Consider the following 5,747-nt stretch of genomic DNA (forward strand, 5'->3'; position numbering starts at 1 on the left):
TGGAATTTGGGACCCTTTACGCACCTAGGCTGCAAAAAAAGTGTCACACATGTGGTATCGCCGTACTCAGGAGAAGTAGGGCAATGTGGTTTTGGGTGTATTTTTACATATACCCATATATTGTCTTTTACAGAGATTTATCTCACCCAGCATGGGTATATGTAAAAATATACACCAAAACACATTGCCCTACTGAGTACAGCGATACCACATGTGTGACACTTTTTTGCAGCCTAGGTGCGCAAAGGGGCCCAAATTCCAACAGGGCTGTGGAAGTCGGTAGATAAATACTCCGACGACTCAGTTTTTTGTACTTCCGAACCCGACTCCTCTGTATTTAATATGCGAATGTATTTTATACATTCCTTGAAGGAAAGAAAAAAGTTCTTCTAAGCTCTTCTAGCACAGACAGGTAGTTGGGCAGAAGCTGCTGCCTTCTCCTTTGTGTGCTGATCTTCTGCTGAAGACAGGGCAGTGGGAGGATCCAAGAAGGGACATTTATTTTAAAACATGATTTCCCTAGAAGAATCCCATAGTCATGTTTAAAGTTTAAGATAACATTCTGAGTTTACACGTTTTATAGCCTTAGCTGAATGACAGCAGTTTTTCCAATGGTTTACAGCAGGGATGTCAAACTCGTGGCCCTCCAGCTGTTGCAAAACTACAACTCCCATCATGCCTGGGCATACTACAGCTATCAGGGAATGATGGGAGTTGTAGTTTTGCAACATCTGGAGGGCCATGAGTTTGACATCCATGGTTTACAGCTTCAGTCTTGAACTATTGACCCTCCATTCCCTTCACTTATACAAGTGTCTCTAGTACTGCAAAACACATATTTACTTAATCCCTTATCAGTGAGAGGCTAGGTAAACCATGGGCATCGTGTTCCCTGTAACATCAGAACACAACACAATGGAAAGTATATGTATTGCCACTCCTAATTGTGCATTGCGTGCCATATAGTGAAGCATATGAAAAGCATGCTTCTTCACATCACTGAACGCGTTTGTTTTGCGGTTAGGTGAGGCACTGCATGCATTGGCCTTTATTCTTACAGTAGAGAAGTCATTAATTATAACTGTTTATGAATTCGGACATTTAAACTTGCTTTTTTATTTTTTTATTCCAATTTAAATTTAGTAGGAGTCGGAGTCGGTTCATTTTTTGCCGACTCCGACTCCAGGTACCCAAAATTGACTCCGACTCCGACTCCACAGCCCTGAATTCCAATGAGTACTTTTAGGATTTCACAGGGCATTTTTTACGCATTTGAATTCCAAACTACTTTTGGACCACACAAGTGACCCCATTTTGGAAAGAAGACACCCCAAGGTATTTAGTGAGGGGGATGGCGAGTTCATGTAAAAAAAAAAAATTGTCACAAGTTAGTGGAATGAGACTTTACAAGAAAAAAAATTAAAAATTTAATTTCCGCTAACTTGTGACAAAAAATAAAAACTTCCATGAACTCACTATGCCCATCAGCGAATACCTTAGGGCAGCAGTTCTCAACCTAGGGGTCGCGACCCCTTTGGGCGTCGATCGGCCTGAGGCTTCCTATTGTGGGTCGCCCGCACAGCGGCTGCGGACCCTTATCCTCGCGCACAGGAAGTGATGTCCTATCACTGCCTGTGCTTGAAGGAGCCTGACGTCTGGACGGGTAAGTCGGGCCGCCTGTCTGCTGAGGTCCGAGTTTTTTCGTTAATGACACTGCCGCTGAGCACCACTGATGCACCACCAATGATTTAATTAAGCCTGGCTAATTTTATTTTAATTATTTGGCTGAGCAAGGCTTAATTTATTTGGGGGGGACATGAAGCACCGCTGATTTATTTGGGGGACCCTGAGCACTTCTGATTTATTTATTTGGGGGACCCTGAGCACCATTGATTTATTTATTTGGGGGGGGGACCTGAAGCACTGCTGATTTATTTATTTGGGGGACCCTGAGCACTTCTGATTTATTTATTTGGGGGAGACCTGAAGCCCCGCTGATTTATTTATTTGGGGGACCCTGAGCACTTCTGATTTATTTATTTGGGGGACCCAGAGCACCATTGATTTATTTATTTGGGGGGGGGACCTGAAGCACTGCTGATTTATTTATTTGGGGGACCCTGAGCACTTCTGATTTATTTATTTGGGGGTACCCTGAGCACCGCTGATTTATTTATTTGGGGGAGACCTGAAGCCCCGCTGATTTATTTATTTGGGGGACCCTGAGCACTTCTGATTTATTTATTTGGGGGGGGACTTGAAGCACCACTGATTTATTATTTATTTGAGGGGTACCCTGAGCACCACTGAGTTATTTATTTGAGGGGTACTATGCGCACCATTGATTTATTTTTTAGGGGGTATTTGTTGTTTATTTATTTTAAAGTTATTTATTTGTATTTATGCTAAAGTTCTGTGGTTATGAATGAATACTTGTGTATTTGAATTAACATTTGGTGTATTGGTGTCTGTGCGTGTTTTTGGTGGGTCATCAGACCCAATTCTCCAGGTGGGCCACGGGAGTTCCAGTCCGACACTGAGGTTGGCGCCATTGTATTTATGCAGACTGGTCACACATCTGCAGAGAGCAGGTATTGTAGAAAGCAGCTGCTGTGTTAAAGGCATTGGAGGCAAGACAGGGCAACACCATGACAATGGATCGTGTAGAGCAGAACCCTAAAATAAGAAAATATAGTGAGGATTTTTTACAGTATGGTTTTACCTCAATAATTACAGTAGGGATTGAGAAACCACAATGTGTTATTTGTTGTGAAGTTCTATCAGCTGAATCTATGAAGCCAAACAAACTAAAACGCCATTTTGATAGCAAGCATCCGAGCTTTGCCGGCAGGGATACCAACTATTTTAGAAGCAAAGCTGATGCACTCAAAAAAGCCAGACTTGACACTGATGGCAAGTAGGGGTGCACCGAAATTTCGGCGGCCGAAAATGCACCTAATCTGTTTGTGCCGATATTTTTACATATCGGCCGGAAATAGCGGGGAGGGACTGGGAGGAGGAGCTGGGGGCCGGTGCGTTCACTGTGCTCCGGCCCCCAGCTCCAGTAGTTATAAAAAGTGTGCAATTAATACGGATTCTATTCATGAGGCCCCCTCTGCAGTATTACATTCAATACAGCCACATCCTACTCACAGGGCTGTGCTGGCCGGCCGGGCAGACGAGCGGCAGCGTCACGACTGACGTCACATGCCTGCGCCGCCTCCTTCATTCAGAAAGTAGGCCGGGCACATGACGTCAGTTGTGACGCTGCCGCTCCTCTGCCCGGCCGGCCAGCCTTAAGATGACAGCCCTGTGAGTAGGATGTGGCTGTATTGAATGTAATACTGCAGAGGGGGCCTCATGAATAGAATGCTTATTAATTGTACAACATTTTATAACTACTGGAGCTGGGGGCCGGAGCACAGTGAACGCACCGGCCCCCAGCTCCTCCTCCCAGTCCCTCCCTGCTATTTTCTAATAATTGTACAATGGGGAGGGGGGGGGGGGGGCTGTGGATGGCACTGTTATGGGGTGGGGGTCTGTGGATGGCACTGTTATGGGGTGGGTGGGGGTCTGTGGATGGCACTGTTATGAGGTGGGGGGGTCTGTGGATGGCACTGTTATGGGGTGGGTGGGGGTCTGTGGATGGCACTGTTATGGGGTGGGTGGGGGTCTGTGGATGGCACTGTTATGAGGTGGGGGGGTCTGTGGATGGCACTGTTATGAGGTGGGGGGGTCTGTGGATGGCACTGTTATGGGGTGGGGGGTCTTTTAAAAGTATTTGGGCAAAAAGGCAGTTTCGGTTTCGGTCAAGGGGTATCCTGAATTTTCGGTTTCGGACCAGAATTTTCATTTCTGTGCACCCCTAATGGCAAGTATTACAAACAAAATGTAGCAGCCGTTGAAGCTTCATATTTGGTGGCACGTAGAATTGCCAGAGCTATGAAACCTCACACCATTGGTGAGGATTTACTGTTGCCAGCGGCCAAAGACATTGTTCGAGTTATGATCGGAGACTAATATGTTACGAAATTGAATGCAATTTCCTTATCTAACGATACTGTTTGCAAACGATTAGATGATATGTCTGCTGATATTCTTAGTCAGGTAGTACAGGAAATTAAATCTGCTCCACTTCCAATATTTCGTATCTAGCTTGATGAATCTACAGACGTGGCAAACTGTTCAGTTACTGGTTTTTGTGAGGTATATTAATGGCGGAGATGAGTTTCTTTTTTGCAAACCTCTTGAAACGACAACTACTGCACATGATGTATTTGACAAAGTTGAATCATTTCTGAAAGAGCATCAGATCTCTTGGGAAAAGGTTTGTGGTGTTTGTACTGATGGTGCTCCAGCTATGCTAGGATGTCGATCTGGATTTCAACGTTTGGTACTGAATGAGTCACCAAAAGTCATTGGAACTCACTGTATGATTCATAGGCAAATATTAGCAACGAAGACGCTGCCACAAAATTTACAGGAAGTTATGAAAAGCGTCATAAGTTGTGTCAATTTTGTAAAGGCTAGCAGTTTAAACAGTCGACTGTTTTCGCAACTGTGCAACGAGTTGGATGCGACACACAATGCTTTATTTCATACTGAAGTGAGATGGTTATCAAGAGGAAAAGTTTTAAAACGTGTTTTTGATCTTCGTGATGATCTCAGAAGGTTTTTTAATCAGAAGGCAAAACCACAGTTTGAGGCACTTTTCAGCGATAAAAGTGAACTGCAGAAAATAGCTTACTTGGTTGACATCTTTGTCATCTCGAATGAGTTAAATTTATCACTGCAAGGACCAAATGCAACGTGCCTTGATTTGTCTGAAAAGGTTCGATCATTCCAAATGAAACTTCAGCTTTGGCAAAAAAAAATTGGATAACAATAATATTTACATGTTGCCTACCATAGCTGCTTTCTTTGAGGCACATGGCATTGAACCAGACAAAAGAATTACAATGATAATTTCTGTGAAACACTTGCATATGCTTGAAGATGAAATTTCATTGTACTTTCCAAATCTACCAGACACCCCATTTGCTCTGGCCAGAAGCCCATTCACAGTCAAAGTTAAAGATGTTCCTGAGACAGCACAAGAGGAGTTCATTGAACTTATTAACAACTATGCAGCAAGAATTGATTTCTCTACAATGCCAGTTACAAAATTCTGGATCAAGCATTTGCAGTCATATCCTGTTCTGTCTGAGACTGTGTTGCGCCTTCTTCCATTTCCAACAACTTATCTATGTGAAACAGGGTTTTCCAGCTTGTTGGTTATCAAGTCTAAATACAGAAGTAGACTTGTTGTGGAAGATGATCTTCGGTGTGCTCTTGCAAAGACTGCCCCAAGAATTTCTGATCTGGTGAGAAGGAAGCAATCTCAACCTTCGCACTAACGGCTGTTTTATGCATACTGTTGCAAAATGTAGCGATGTTGTTTACTGTTGTTATATTAAGTATGTTACCCATGCTACACCATGCTTCAATACAAAATTTCATTTATTTGTAATTAGAAATAAATATTTGACAATATATAACATTTTGTCTTTGTGATTTGTCTTTAATTATGTTCAATTTGTAGCAATAAAAATACATCCTGCATATCAGATATTTACATTACAATTCATAACAGTAGCAAAATTAGTTATGACGTAGCAAGGAAAAAAATGTAATGGTTGGGGGTCACAACAACATGAACTGTATTAAGGGGTCACGGCTTTAGAAAGGTTGAGAACCATTGCCTTAGG

At 43.0% G+C, this 5,747-nt stretch overlaps 1 pseudogene; it reads left to right on the forward strand.

Moving 5' to 3' along the window:
• The first annotated feature begins 2,648 nt into the window (after positions 1–2,648).
• LOC122927643 lies at positions 2,649–5,396 on the forward strand (annotated as a pseudogene).
• Positions 5,397–5,747: the final 351 nt, after the last annotated feature.

The sequence above is a fragment of the Bufo gargarizans genome, chromosome 1 (assembly GCF_014858855.1).
Source record: "Bufo gargarizans isolate SCDJY-AF-19 chromosome 1, ASM1485885v1, whole genome shotgun sequence".
Classification (NCBI taxonomy): domain Eukaryota; kingdom Metazoa; phylum Chordata; class Amphibia; order Anura; family Bufonidae; genus Bufo; species Bufo gargarizans.